We start from the raw sequence: 14,125 nt of genomic DNA on the forward strand, positions 1-14,125 counted from the left end.
GTTTGGGGTGAGAGAGATGAGGGCGGGGGGAGATATTGAAGAAGAGAGTGTTTTCCGTGATGTTTTTCAGATCAACTTTGGCTACGCATTTGTATGTGTTGTTTGAGGCTGGTCTCTATTCTCAAATATTTGAAAATAAATTACAAAATACCTATTCTGTCCTGGTGGTAAATTTGAACTCAGTTTATATGTCATCAAAAGAACTTGGGAGTGACCTGCGTTTTAAATTCTCCTTGGAGGAACATCTGGTCAGACGCAACAACGCCCCACACTCTTCAAAGGTATCCAAATGTATATTTTGAATATACGCACTGTTTAAATGTATATCTCGAAGTCATCGCCGCTGTTTTCTTTCTAGACATGGTTGAAATTAACGTTATAAACATTATATAGATTCACTCTGTCACTTCATTAGGTACACCTGCACACGCAGATCGATAAACGCTGCATTAAAAACAGCAGCTTTTGCACAATGGTGTTATTATGCACATGCTAAGATTAGATGACAATACTACTTTATCCTACTTTTTGTGTGTTTCCTCACACCTTGAATCATCAAATGGCAATATTTTTTTATTGATATATTTATTTAAGTTGTTGTTTCAAATTGGGGGAAAAGTCTGACTGTCACCTCCTTGTGGTGCACTATGGGTAATGCTAACCACAGCGTAAAGCAAGAACAGGCCAAACAAGCCGATAGTGATTACCCAAGAAAAATGCAAAAAGTCTCAAAACAGACAAAGTGACTTTTACTGACAGGCCAACTGGCCTACAGGAATCCAAGTGGGATTCACATTCATAAATGGACAGTTTTACAAAAAAGGTCACATTCTAATGATATTAGACATATTTCCATTACTTCATGCTCTATCAATTTTGCCACTCAAATAATTTGATAAAATAAAGAGGTTCAATACAAATGTCGATGTTACATTTAACATTTCAACTAATTTCATGATAAATAAGGATTTGTATTATTTGTTTCATGGACTTTACATTGATTCAAAGTTGGCAGCAAAATAAATTGTTTATATTCCGTTATCCATCCATCCATCCATTTTCTACAGCTTGTCTGTTATTTCAGATCATATTTCACATGTTAAATATCAAAAGGATGGACTAATAAATTCCTTTAAATTGTAAATATATGTCTAATTGACTACACTCATTTAATTTGGGACAACAATTAACACATGTATAATATGACTGTTTGACATTATACATCGCATTTTAAGTATTTACTGGGTAGTCGGATCAACCTATTCACATGTTGATTACTTAACTCCTTATATTCTCTTACTTTTATCACAAAAAAATATCCATAAAGTGTTGAGTGGAATTTAATCTTATAGTGCAGTGTTCTTCAAACACTGTGTACTAGTGTACCGTGAGATAATGTTTGGTGTGCCGTGGGAAATTACGCAATTTCTCCCAATTGGTCCAAAAAATATTGTTTGCAAACCAATAATTATAATTCGCAAATAATGTGCCGTTTTTGAGTGTCTGTGCTGTCTAGAGATCAACAGAGTAACCATGTAATACTCTTGCATGTTCGTAGGTGGTATAGCAGGTAGCTAATTGATTTGTAAGCTTACTTTGAGAGAATTAATTATGCATGGATGGTTATGGTTTGAAGTCACATCGAACAATTGTGTCAGGTATTTGATGAGAACGACTTTATATTGTCAATATAGCCTATTAAGTTTTGTTTTTAACATGTTATGCTGGTGGTGTGCCCCTGGATTTTTTCGATGGAAAAAATGTGCCTTGGCTCAAAAAAGGTTGAAAAACACTATAGTGAATGCAATGAGAGGAGAAAAACAAAGACAATATGCTAAATATATGCAGAGGTTTTATTTTTGCCTGTCGCCGCAACACAGTGGGTCAATTTAGAAAAATATGCACTAACAAAAAATTAATTACCCACTTTACATTCAAAATAAAATACGTTCAAGGCATATCGTATTTTACACTTTGAAACGTACTAATGAGCGGGGAAGGACCTGAAGTCAACTTGTCATAGGTTTTTAGACACCATTTCACCTCATTGACCCAAATTGATAAGGACTTGCTGATTCTGGAGGTCCAAAAACAAAAAATCATATCCCTGGCAGCTGTATGGGGGCCTGTGTCAAATACCAGCTGATACAGGAGCCAGGGAAGCAGGGAAGTGGTTAGCGGGAGTTGGATGAGTTCTACGCACATGTACAACGCTCGTCAGGGATGATGCTACTGTTGTGTTGTTGCTTTCTACCAATACAAAAATAAAGTTGTCAATGTCGTTTACACGAGTCAAGTGCAGTCAGTGCTCTCGCAGACGCTCGCCTGTGGGTACTGATGAACGGCAAAGCTTGAGACGTTCAGTGGTTGTCATGATCTGGCAGCTCTGCTGCTGCCTATCTTCTTATTGTTGCAGTGCCTGGTTTCTGGGTCACGGGGCAAGTGACAGGACCGAGTGTATTTGCTTCTGCTCCTTTGGAAGGACAGAATAAACTGTTCGTGGTTTGCTTTACTCCAATTCTCCTTATCACGTGATTACGCATGGATTGTAAAAGTCCATGCTATTTCGCTAGACGGCGAAGCGGCAATAGTGTGCGTCAAACGGCGGTGGGACTAGTGGACAGTGAGAGTTCTGCTTCTACATGTTCTCTCTTGTAGCATGAAGGATGTGCCAGCACTGCTCACTACATACTGAGCCTACGCTCAACTACAAACCCTGTTTCCATATGAGTTGGGAAATTGTGTTAGATGTAAATATAAACGGAATACAACAATTTGCAAATCCTTTTCAACCCATATTCAATTGAATGCACTACAAAGACAAGATATTTGATGTTCAAACTCATAAACTTTTTTTTTTTTTTGCAAATAATAATTAACTTAGAATTATTATTAAGTAGTTGGGAAAGGGCATGTTCACCACTGTGTTACATGGCCTTTCCTTTTAACAACACTCAGTAAACGTTTGGGAACTGAGGAGACACATTTTTTAAGCTTCTCAGGTGGAATTATTTCCCATTCTTGCTTGATGTACAACTGAAAGGCTTACTGAAATTATTATTTTTTTTATTTAAACGGGGATAGCAGATCCATTCTATGTGTCATACTTGATCATTTCGCGATATTGCCATATTTTTGCTGAAAGGATTTAGTAGAGAACATCGACGATAAAGTTCGCAACTTTTGGTCGCTGATAAAAAAAACCTTGCCTGTACCGGAAGTAGCGTGACGTCGCAGGTTGAAGGGCTCCTCACATTTCCCCATTGTTTACAATGCAGCGAGAGCGATTCGGACAGAGAAAGCGACGATTACCCCACTAATTTGAGCGAGGATGAAAGATTCGTGGATGAGGAACGTCAGAGTGAAGGACTAGAGTGCAGTGCAGGACGTATCTTTTTTCGCTCTGACCGTAACTTAGGTACAAGGGTTCATTGGATTCTACACTTTCTCCTTTTTCTATTGTGGATCACGGATTTGTATTTTAAACCACCTCGGACACTATATCCTCTTAAAAATGAGAGTCGAGAACGCGAAATGGACATTCACAGTGACTTTTATCTCCACGACAATACATCGGCGAAGCTCTTTAGCTACGGAGCTAACGTGATAGCATCGGGCTTAAATGCAGATAGAAACAAAATAAATAAACCCCTTGTGAGGAACTCGCATGGCTGCTGTTTGTGTGTCCCCAAGATGCAAGAACCCGGAGGAGGATGAGCAGGTAGGATGGTTTTAATTATCATCAACAGGGAAATGTAGCAGTCTTGCATACAACAGTTCCAAACGTAGAGAGTCTATCATCGAGCACTGAAGAGTGCTCGAGAGAAAACATAAATAGACGTATGCTGATTGGCAGCAGGTGTGGACCGGCTGCCAATCTACGGCAGGTGAAGAGAAAACAGTGCTCCGCGGAACAGGAAATTTAACAAAATAAGAGCACTGACCGGAAGTAATACAAAAACCAAGGAGACAAACAGAAAGGAAGTGACCGATCGTCACAGGACCCCCCTCCTCAAGGAACAGATTCCAGATGTTCCCTGGAAACAATAATGTAAAAAGTCCAAAAATTACGGGAGGGTGGAGGGAGGAGTTGGTGGAGGGTCGCCAGGCCAAATGTCCTCGCAGCCAGCGAGGGAGCGTCAGGTGGCGGCGACGCGTTGAACGCCGCTGCCACTGGCGTGGTGGGCGACCGCGGAACGGCCACATTAGTGGCCGACAAGGAGGCGGAAGCGCGTGGTACCTGAGCACCAACAGCTGCAAAGGTCCACACGCAGGTTCTGCAGATCGCGGCAAACAGCGCGGAGGAAGTCCATAACACCGCCGCGTCTTTGGCGGATGAGGAGGTCGCACAGCCGGCGGCGACGATGACGACAGCGCCATGGGAGGAGTCTTCGATGGCGGCACCGTGCAGTGTCCCGCCGGTGACGCGGAAGATGTCTGCGCCGTGGGAAGGCGCGCCTGGGAAGATGAAGGTGGCAGCGATGGAGGGGATGACAGCGGCGTGTGCTTGGCTGCACTGCTGCTGGTAGTAGCCCCCCCTCCAGTAGGCGGATGCCAGACGCCGTCCACCACAGGGAGAAGGAGTTCCGGGTTGTTGATGTCCCCCGGTGCGAAAACCAGGGACGGGCGGTAGGGGGCCAGGAGGAGGGAAAAAGACACGTCCCTCGCCGAGTCCCAGCAGGAGGCCAGGAGGGACATCATGGAAGGCTCCACTGGAGCCTTCGCCGGACTGGCAGGACGAGCGGGTGCTGGAAGGGATAGCAGCCGTGGTGCAGCTGCTGGAAGCTGCCTTGGAGCAGGAACGGGTGCTGGGCGCTCAGCCGGTGTTGGTCGTTGTGGCGCCGCGACCGGCGTAAGACGCGGGGCTGCGACTGGCGTGCGACGCGGTGTGGGAACCAGAGGTCGACGCGCCGGCACAGGCGATTGCCGTGGAGCCGGGACAGGACACACAGCAGGCGACGGGGAAGATGGTGGCGGTGGCCGCGCCGGTCGGAGAGCCGGAGCCGGCGGCCTAGCCGGGAGGAGGGAAGGCGGCGGTGGCCGCGCCGGTCGGAGAGCCGGAGCCGGCGGCCTAGCCGGGAGGAGGGAAGGCGGCGGTGGCCGCGCCGGTCGGAGAGCCGGAACCGGCGGTCGAGGCGGAGGGAGAAGGTCCGAGCCTGCTGTGGGCTGGGACCGCACAAACCTGGCTTTCAAGTCCTCTATGAATTGTGCGGTCCAGAACGTCGGCTGTGCGTCGCCGACAGGGGTTCTCGCGAGGACACAGCATTCTGGCTCGATGATACTGTGAGGAACTCGCATGGCTGCTGTTTGTGTGTCCCCAAGATGCAAGAACCCGGAGGAGGATGAGCAGGTAGGATGGTTTTAATTATCATCAACAGGGAAATGTAGCAGTCTTGCATACAACAGTTCCAAACGTAGAGAGTCTATCATCGAGCACTGAAGAGTGCTCGAGAGAAAACATAAATAGACATATGCTGATTGGCAGCAGGTGTGGACCGGCTGCCAATCAACGGCAGGTGAAGAGAAAACAGTGCTCCGCGGAACAGGAAATTTAACAAAATAAGAGCACTGACCGGAAGTAATACAAAAACCAAGGAGACAAACAGAAAGGAAGTGACCGATCGTCACACCCCTGACAGGAAGGATAGACAGAAAATCAACAATACTATTAAACCATGGACCTGTAAATACACGGTTAATGCTTTCCAGCTTGGCAAAGCTTAACAATGCTGTTGCTAACGACGCCATTGAAGCTAACTTAGCAACGGGACCTCACAGAGCTATGCTAAAAACATTAGCTATCCACCTACGCCAGCCCTCATCTGCTCATCAACACCCGTGCTCACCTACGTTCCAGCGATCGACGGCGCGACAAAGGACTTCACCCGATCATAGATGCGGTCGGCGGCCCGGAGATGGAGGAAGTCAAGGTGAGGTCGGCGGCTAGCGCGTCTGCTCTCCATCTCAAAGTCCTCCTGGTTGTGTTGCTGTAGTCCGCCGCTAATACACCGATCCCACCTGCAAATTTCTTCTTTGCAGTCTTCATTGTTCATTTAACAAATTGCAAAAGATTCACCAACACAGATGTCCAGAATACTGTGGAATTTTGAGATGAAAACACAGCTTTTTGTATTGGATTCAATGGGGTCCGCATACTTCCGTTTCAACGATTGACGTCATGCGCATACGTCATCATTCAAAGACGTTTTCAACCGGAAGTTTAGCGGGAAATTTAAAATTGCACTTTATAAGTTAACCTGGCCGTATTGGCATGTGTTGCAATGTTAAGATTTCATCATTGATATATAAACTATCAGACTGCGTGGTCGGTAGTAGTGGGTTTCAGTAGGCCTTTAAGTTGTCCCGTTGCTGGGGGTGGCATGGCGTAGTGGGTAGAACAACCGTGCCAGAAACCTGAGGGTTGCAGGTTCGCTCCCCGCCTCTTACCATCCAAAAATCGCTGCCGTTGTGTCCTTGGGCGGGACACTTCACCCTTGCCCCCGGTGCCACTCACACCGGTGAATTGAATGATGAATGATAGGTGGTGGTCGGAGGGGCCGTTGGCGCAAATTGCAGCCACGCTTCCGTCAGTCTACCCCAGGGCAGCTGTGGCTATGAAAGTAGTTTACCACCACCAGGTGTGAATGAATGACGGGTTCTACATGAAAAGCGACTTTGGGTACTCAGAAAAGCGCTATATAAATCCCAGGTATTATTATTATTATTATTAAGTTGTTCAACAGTCCGGGGGTCTCCGTTGTGGTATTTTAGGCTTCATAATGCGCCACACATTTTCAATGGGAGACAGGTCTGGACTACAGGCAGGCCAGTCTAGTACCCGCACTCTTTTACTATGAAGACACGTTGATGTAACACGTGGCTTGGCATTGTCTTGCTGAAATAAGCAGGGGCGTCCATGGTAACGTTGCTTGGATGGCAACATATGTTGCTCCAAAACCTGTATGTACCTTTCAGCATTAGAGGCCCCTTCACAGATGTGTAAGTTACCCATGTCTTGGGCACTAAAACACCCCCATACCATCACAGATGCTGGCTTTTCAACTTTGCGCCTATAACAATCCGGATGGTTCTTTTCCTCTTTGGTCCGGAGGACACGACGTCCACAGTTTCCAAAAACAATTTGAAATGTGGACTCGTCAGACCACGGAACACTTTTCCACTTTGTATCAGTCCATCTTAGATGAGCTCAGGCCCAGCGAAGCCGACGGCGTTTCTGGGTGTTGTTGATAAACGGTTTTCGCCTTGCATAGGAGAGTTTTAACTTGCACTTACAGATGTAGCGACCAACTGTAGTTACTGACAGTGGGTTTCTGAAGTGTTCCTGAGCCCATGTGGTGATATCCTTTACACACTGATGTCGCTTGTTGATGCAGTACAGACTGAGGGATCGAAGGTCACGGGCTTAGCTGCTTACGTGCAGTGATTTCTCCAGATTCTCTGAACCCTTTGATGATAGTATGGACCGTAGATGGTGAATTCCCTAAATTCCTTGCAATAGCTGGTTGAGAAAGGTTTTTCTTAAACTGTTCAACAATTTGCTCACGCCTCTGTTGAAAAAGTGGTGACCCTCACTCCATCTTTGTTTGTGAATGACTGAGCATTACATGGAATCTACTTTTATACCCAATCATGGCACCCACCTGTTCCCAATTTGCCTGTTCACCTGTGGGATGTTCCAAATAAGTGTTTGATGAGCATTCCTCAACTTTATCAGTATTTATTGCCACCTTTCCCAACTTGTTTGTCACGTGTTGCTGGTATCAAATTCTAAAGTTAATGATTATTTGCAAAAAAAAAATGTTTATCAGTTTGAACATCAAATATGTTGTCTTTGTAGCATATTCAGCTGAATATGGGTTGAAAATGATTTGCAAATCATTGTACTCCGTTTATATTTACATCTAACCTATTTCCCAACTCATATGGAAACGGGGATTGTAGAAATTTGGCCTAATATCTCCTTAATCAAAACATAAAAAACTGAAAAACAATATACAATTATGACGAAGACGAAGGATGACCAAGTAAAGTGTCAGTATTGAATCGCAATTAGGCCGCCAGTTTCACAACAATGTCAGAGTTTTATTATGAGATGAAAGAGGATGCTCGTGATGGAGACATGCTGCACTGTGTGTCTTTAAAGAGGCGGTAACACTTTTAACTGGCTGTAAACAGCAAGCTGGGTCTTAGTGGCATGCAAAGAATGAGCTCCATGTCACAAGGTATTAACAGCAAGCCAGGAGGAGGAGCAGAGAAAGGGATGGAAGAAGTGCAAGAGACAACAACACAAGGAAAATTGGGTAAAATATATCTAATATGTCCACACTCCAGCGTCCAAAAAAATCTTGGTCCACATCAAAGTTGTTAGTATGCACTTTCAAGCTGCCAAGTGATTGCCAAAGCAACAGGTAGTGAGATATCTGCTAACTGAACAAAGAACAAACAGAACAAAGTGTTTTCCCGAATAGGCTCAATAACAACAATGGCTAACAGGTTAAGCCACGTATGTGCTAAAAATGAGATACAATGGAATTTCTAAACTATATAGAATCAACATATTGGAAGGCAGGACTGTCACTCACATCATGGATGGAGCCTTTCGCTTTGAACTATCTTTTCAACATATTTAACAGTCAGTCAGTAAATGCGTCAGTAAGTGGAAAAAATAAGTCATCTACTGCTATTAGTAAACCAGCCCCTTACATGAATGATAAAGGTTGCAGATGCACGTCCTGTATTTACATTTATGACATTTTGAATTGACACACATGTGTAAAAAGAAGTTAACAACTGTTAATGTTAAAAATATCAATCAATTGATAAAACAATTGAACTTTATTTTAACAATAACTACCAACACATAGTGTTGCCAAAAAGCCACGTCATCAAATATTAATCTTTTGTCATGCATGGACTGCAAAGATGTGTGTGAAAATTTTGTTTGACATTGGAATTGTATGACCTCAAGGGGTATTTAGCTAGTGTATATTTGAGTTAACAAAACAACAAACGCAAATTTGTGTTGAAAATAGAATATATATCCTCATTCCAGTGTTCTAAGAAGTCTCAGTTTCAATGATGCAAAGTATAAAACAATTTTCAATAAATAGAAAGAGAGGTCAGTGCTTGTGTGGAATAGGCCAATAATGTTGCTGTTCAGGAGTAGGTAATGTCCTCGTCTGATTAGACATGCTGGCTATAGTGTCAGCTCAAGGGGGCTATTAAATTCTTTCAATGTGGGATGCAGGTCTGCACTAGTCTGCGTTAGACCAGTCCCACCCTGGGCTAGCGCCTATTCATAGACCTACGGTAGACTGCACACAGTGTCTATACGTCTGTCTATTTAAAAAAGGAAACAACCACAAAAGCACTTGATCACATTCCTCACCTCAGAGACAGACATCTATCCGATGTAATGCATTAACGTGCAGTAAGTGTTGTACGTAGCAAGGGATTTTGTTATAATTATGCATCCAAGTTTTACTGGGAGCATAACAAAAGCATGACATAAATGTTTGCGGCCCTCTTGACATTCCTTGATGAACACGCACACCCAAGCAATAACAAACCTCTGTGGAAGATCACTTACCTTTAATACAGATTTAACAAACATAATTCAGTCAGGTCACTATTATTGAGTGACTGCTCGCTGACTGCTCGCTGTTGCTGTTGCGAAAAAAAGCTAAGTATCTTCTATCTGTGTGCTTCTAATTGTTTTACAGCTTTCTTTACTACTTCCCAAACATACTTAGTAGTCTTATTTAACTTGCAAATCACCTGATCTCTGTCTCACCACCCCTCTCTCAGCTAGCTAGCTGCTAAGCTAACGAAGCTAGCGCGGAGAAAGGCGGCGTCGGTCTGAAGGAATCTGCTCCCCCGCACATCGCGACCACTTCCCCGAAGCCAGCAAGAACTTGACTCGTTGAAAGAAATACCGTGAGTATGGCTCCCTGCTCTTCGTGCACCGTTCTCATGGATAGGTTGGCTCTGCTAGAGGGCCGTGTCCGCCAGTTAGAGCAGAGTAATCTCGTAACTTTAGACGTTGCGGACACATCTGCTAGTGTTAGCTGTAGCGAGCTAACTAGCCCAGCTTATAGCAGCCCTAAGCGGCCTATAAGCAACGGTGAACCGGTTGAGACGCATAACAGATTTAGCCCTTTAGCTAGTCATACACCCCAGTCTACCGGGCACCACACTTTAGTCATAGGGGACTCCATCACCCGAAACATAAAGCTTAGCAAACTAGCCACAATTAAGTGTATTCCCCAGGCCAGAGCACCTGACATTGAAGCTAATCTTAGGGAGCTAACTCGCAACAGGCCTAGTAAACACGTACGACAGACTAATTGCACCACTAGCTATGCAAACATAGTTGTACACGTTGGCTCCAATGACACTATGATGAAACAGTCAGAGATTACAAAGAGGGTTAGGACTTGTAATCTCGCTAGAAAGAGGTTCAGGCATCGAGTACTTGTCTCTGGCCCCCTGCCTGCGAGAGGCAATGATGAGAGATATAGCAGATTAGTCTCGCTTAACAAGTGGCTCGTTAGTTTTTGTAGACAACAGGGACTAACATTTATTGATAATTGGCCCTCTTTCTGGGGCAAACTGGGCCTGCTGATGAGGGACGACCTTCACCCTAACCAGGAAGGCGCCATCATCCTGACTAGGAACATAGATTATTGTTTGAGTCACACTTGACTTACTACACTAGAGCAAGCCCGGTCACAGGCAATTACAGTGTCTGTTAGTCCGGGTGAGGAGTCAGTTAAGCTAGAACTAGCCAGCGCCAGGCTGGAAAATCCCTGCACACATAGCATTTCTCCTAGGATAATGCACAACTCACATAATGTTTTTTCTGCAGTGACTGTGCCAGACGTGGACATGCATTCTACTGGGGTGGCAAATTATCATGTGTTCAGTGTATCGCAGCACCAAGCATACAACCTGAAGATTCTCGTCATATCAATTCATAGATATGGTCGAAATTATTTAAAGCGCACTATGCAAATTAAACGCAACATTATTAATATTACTACTACGGATAACCTTAACAAAAAATCCTCAAAACAGCCCACTACCTATAATATGGGCTTTTAAAACATAAGATCATTGTCTCCCAAAACGTTATTAGTTAATGAGGTCATTAGAGACAACAATCTTAACGTCATTGGTCTCAGCGAAACCTGGCTCAAACCAGACAATTTTTTTGCGCTGAACGAGGCATCTCCTCCTAACTATACGAATGCACATATTGCCCGTCCCCTTAAAAGGGGGGAGGGGGGGGGGGGGTCGCACTAATATACAATGAAAACCTTAACCTTACCCCTAACCTAAGTAATACATATAAATAATTTGAGGTACTTACTATGAGGTCTGTCGCACCGCTGCCTCTCTACCTGGCTGTTATCTACCGCCCCCCTGGGCCCTATTCAGACTTTATCAGTCACTTCTCAGAGTTCGTCGCTGATCTAGTGACGCACGACGACAACATAATTATAATGGGGGACTTTAATATCCATAAGAATACCCCATCAGACCCTCCGTGTGTGGCGCTCCAGACTATAATTGATAGCTGTGGTATTACACAAATAATAAATGAACCCACGCATTGCAACGGTAAGACGATAGATTTAGTGCTTGTCAGGGGTGTCACCACCTCCAAAGTTATGATACTCCCGTATACTAAAGTAATGTCCGATCATTACCTTATAAAATTCAAAGTTCTGACTCATTGTCATCAAGCTAATAATCATAACTGCTTTAGCAGCCGCAACATTAATGCTGCCACAACGATGACTCTTGCTGGCTTTCTGCCCTCGGTAATGGCACCATTCCCAAATTATGTGGGCTCTATTGTCAACTTTAACGACGCCCTGCACCGCTAAAGCTAAAAAAAGTCCCCCAAAAGGAGTACCCCATGGTTTACAGAAGAAACTAGAGCTCTTAAATTATCATGTAGAAAGCTGGAACGCAAATGGCGCGCGACTAAACTTGAGATTTTCCATCAAGCATGGAGTGACAGTTTAATAATTTATAAACGCATGCTTACCTTAGCTAAAGCTAAATTAGACTGACCATACGTCCTCTTTTCCCCGGACATGTCCTCTTTTGCGGGCCTGTCCGGACCGTCCAGGCGGAGTTTCTTAAATGCCTCAAATGTTCGGCATTTTGAGTTAGGGTTGTGTGTATTTTCAATGTACGTTCAGGGGTTAAGAAGGGGTTAAAAAAAAAAAAATTGTGCATGCAGCAGCATTCGTGAGGGAGGGGCAGAGACAGAGAGAGCGAGAGAGTTATGATAAACGCGCATGCGTCGCCAGGCTTAGCTTTTTATCGATAGATTTATCAGATTTAATTTTGTATTATCTATAGCTAGGGTGTCAAAAGTGTGCCCCGGAGGCCATTTGCGGCCCACAGCTAATGTTTTAAAGGCCCACGGCACATTCTAAAAATACTATTAAAATAAACAAAAACATAACAAAAGTGAAATAAAAAAGCTTAAAGGTGAAATGTAATTTAGAAAAAGTTGCAATGTTGACGAAGACAACAAAGCTGTTTTTTTTTTTCTTTCAAACTGTCATTGCTCAAAACATAATATTGAATCAAAATCAATGTTATTATTAATTATTGACCTATCCAAGGTTCCCATTACTTCACATCAAATATTCCACTTTGAAAAATATTTTTGGTGGAAGATTTTGCATATTTTGTGTGTTTGCCATCAAAAACATAGTTTTGTTTGACAAAAAAGGGCGGAAAACAAACAAACAAAAAAACAACATAAAAAAAACTAAAACATTTTGAAATGAGGGATAGATCTGAAGTTGATGTAGACTCCAGAGATGTAAGCGTTAAATATAAAATGCATGTATGCCCTGGCACACCATTATCATCATTTCATGACCCAAGCAAAACACTTTTTACACTTTTATACTGAAATAAATACACCTACAACTTATTAAATAAAAACATACAAAAAACTACCAGGAGCGGTAAAGTTTAGATCCATGAAGGAAAGAAGAAAGTGAATGAATTTTTATAACTGAATACATTTATATATGTAAACAATTTTTTTAAATTTTTTTTTTATGAATTAAGTAACATTTATGACAACCTTTTTCCAAAACACAATATAGAATGTGAGATATAACAGGATAATGCATACGTTTATCTTTTTTTTTTCAAAACGCTTACAAAAATTTACTGTGGGACCCCATTTTTATGACTTGACCCCATTTTGAAAATTCCTAGCGCCAACACTGCCGTCAACAGAGGAGAAAAAATGCTTTATTTAAATAAATATATTATTTATAAAGCAAGTTCGAGTATCATTGGCAAATTGTCACCTAGTCCCGGCCTTGGCGTGCTGCCCACCTTGGCACGCATGTATGTGTCCTCTTTTTGGGATTTCAGAATATAGTCAGCCTAAGCTAAATACTACTCAAATCTCATCCGCCTCAACAAAAACGATCCTAAATATTTGTTCAGTACAGTAGCATCGCTAACCCAACAAGGGACTCCTCCCAGTAGCTCCACCCACTCTGCAGATGACTTTATGAATTTCTTTAATAAGAAAATTGAACTCAAGAAAGGAGATTAAAGACAACGCATCCCAGCTACAACTGGGTTTTTTTAACACAGATATGAATGTATATTCGACGGCTATTGCCCTCCAAAACAGTCTCTCTTTTTGATGAAATAACATTAGAGGAACTCCTACGGCGTGTAAATGGGATAAAACAAACAACATGTTTACTTGACCCACTTCCTGGGAAACTTATCAAGGAACTGTTTGTAATATTAGAACCATCAGTGCTAAATATTATAAACTTATCACTTTCCTCCGGCACTGTTCCCCTAGCATTCAAAAAAGCGGTTATTCATCCTCTGCTCAAAAGACCTAACCTCGATCCTGACCTCATGGTAAACACCTTCCGTTTATTTCGAAAATCCTCGAAAAATTTGTTGCACAGCAGCACTAGCGTCTAACAATCTCTGTGAACCCTTTCAATCCGGTTTCAGGGCAAATCACTCTACGGAAACAGCCCTCGCAAAAATGACTAATGATCTATTGCTAACGATGGATGCTGATGCGTCATCC

The 14,125-nt window shown here is 43.1% G+C and overlaps 1 protein-coding gene and 1 long non-coding RNA gene across 6 annotated transcripts in view; one reads left to right on the forward strand and one right to left on the reverse strand.

Annotated features, from left to right (window-relative positions):
• LOC133646673 (latent-transforming growth factor beta-binding protein 1-like) overlaps positions 1-14,125 on the reverse strand; it is a 321,379-nt gene that overhangs the window by 168,200 nt on the left and 139,054 nt on the right. The window lies entirely within an intron of this gene.
• The window catches only part of LOC133646675 (uncharacterized), a 46,899-nt gene continuing 32,866 nt past the window's right edge, over positions 93-14,125 (forward strand). Inside the window, exons 1-2 of the long non-coding RNA XR_009825332.1 lie at positions 93-281; positions 9,829-9,957. This is a non-coding gene — a long non-coding RNA (uncharacterized LOC133646675). The remainder of the gene's footprint in view (positions 282-9,828; positions 9,958-14,125) is intronic.

This window comes from Entelurus aequoreus, linkage group LG03, assembly GCF_033978785.1.
Source record: "Entelurus aequoreus isolate RoL-2023_Sb linkage group LG03, RoL_Eaeq_v1.1, whole genome shotgun sequence".
Classification (NCBI taxonomy): domain Eukaryota; kingdom Metazoa; phylum Chordata; class Actinopteri; order Syngnathiformes; family Syngnathidae; genus Entelurus; species Entelurus aequoreus.